Source organism: Castor canadensis, chromosome 10 (genome assembly GCF_047511655.1).
Source record: "Castor canadensis chromosome 10, mCasCan1.hap1v2, whole genome shotgun sequence".
NCBI classification, from domain to species: Eukaryota; Metazoa; Chordata; class Mammalia; order Rodentia; family Castoridae; genus Castor; species Castor canadensis.
Window position 1 is genome coordinate 79227680 of NC_133395.1, and position 2020 is coordinate 79229699.

Here is a 2020-nt window from a genome sequence, read left to right on the forward strand (position 1 = left end):
CCTCTTCAACAAATGTTGCTGGGAAAAGTGGTTATCCGTCTGCAAAAAACTGAAACTAGATCCATGTTTATCGCCCTGTGCTAATATCAACTCAAAATGGATCAAGGACCTTAATGTCAGACCTGAAACTCTGAACTTAATACAGGAAAGAGCAGGGAATACTCTGGAAGTAAGAGGTATAGGCAAGGACTTCCTCAATATAATCCAAGCAGCTCAGCAACTAAGAGAAAGGATGGACAAATGGGGCTTCATAAAATTAAAAAGCTTCTGCACAACAAAAGAAATGGTCTCTAAACTGAAGAGATCACCCACAGAGTAGGAGAAAGTAGTTGCCAGTTATAAATCAGACAAAGGATTGATAACCACAAAATACAGGCAACTTAAAAAATTAAACTCTCCCCAAATCAATGAACCAATAAAGAAATGGGGAACTGAACTAAACAGAAACTTCTCAAAAGAAGAAACTGAAATGTCTCACTGTCTCTAGCCATAAAGGAAATGCAAATCAAAACCACACTATGATTCGACCTCACCTCTGTTAGAACAGCCATCATCAAAAACACCGCTGACTGTAGGTGTTGGTGAGGATGTGGGGATAAAGGAACTCTTGTACACTGCTGCTGGGAATGTAAGCTAGTGCAACCACTCTGGAAAATATGGAGGCTTCTTAAAAATCTAAACATAGATCTGCCATATGATCAAGCAATCCTACTCCTAGGGATATACCCAAAGGAATGTGACACAGGTTACTCCACAGGCAACTGAACACCCATGTTTATTGCAGTGTTATTCACAATAGCCAAGTTATAGAAACAGCCAAGTTGCCCCAGTACTGATGAATGGATTAAGAAAATGTGGTACTTATACACGTTGAGTTTTACTCAGCCATGAAGAAAATAAACTCTTATTATTCTCAAGTAAACGATGGAAGTGGAGAACATCATGCTGAGCGAGGTTAGCCAGGCTCAGAACACCAAAAATCATATGTTCTTCCTCATATGTGGACTTTAGATCCAGGGCAAATACAGCAATGTTGTTGGACTTGGGTCACATGACAAGGGGAGAGCAAATCTGGGAGGTATGTGGATAGCCATACCTCATATTTTCATGTTTCATCAAACTTGCAGAGGAACTAATACAGAAACCTTAAAGCGACAGAGGTCAATATGGGAAGGGGATCAGGAACTAGTGAAAAGGTCAGGTAGAGATGAATCAACTTGGGTTGCAACACATTTGTACATGGAAGCAATGCTAGGAATCTCTTTGTATTGCTATCCTTATCTCAACTATCAAAAATGCTTTGTCTTTCTTATTATTGCTTATGTCTTCTCTTCAACATAATTAGTGATAAGGGCAGAACAGGTTCTACATGGAAGCGAGGGTGTGTGGGAAGGAGAGACCCAAAACAATGTATGCACATGTGAATAAAAAAATTTTAAAAATTTTAAAAAAGAGAAAACTGCTTTTGCTCTTTGAAAAATTTAGCTGTCATTCAGGTAATTATCATTTGGGTGGAACTAAGGGCCTTTTTTCTTTAATAGGGACTTACTTTTGATGGTTTGTTTTTATTGTTTTTAAATTTCTGTTCGTAGTTAGGATTTTAGACTGTTTTTTTCCATGCCAATATTATGAGTCAAAAAATTTAATGTAATATACCTCTAGACTTTAGAAAAATGAAATGAAATCCAGAGGCAAATTTCTCAAGCAAAGAAACACAGAAAATTACAAGATGATATTCTTGCAAATCACCTCCTAAAACAAAAGAGGATAAGAATGGAGCAACAGAAAATGAGTGCTAAGGTATTTTCTTCAGTCATTTTCAAATATTGTGCATATGTATTTGCATTTGTATGTGTTCAGATTTTAAAAACCAACTCCATGCATCATGAAAGTATACAATATTTTAAACCATATACACAATGTGCATATTTGAGATATACATAATTAGAGGTAGTGATGGCTTTTGTAGCCCATTGAATAAGGGAATTTGGCTAATTCATCTCCATTAGTCTGCAGCAGT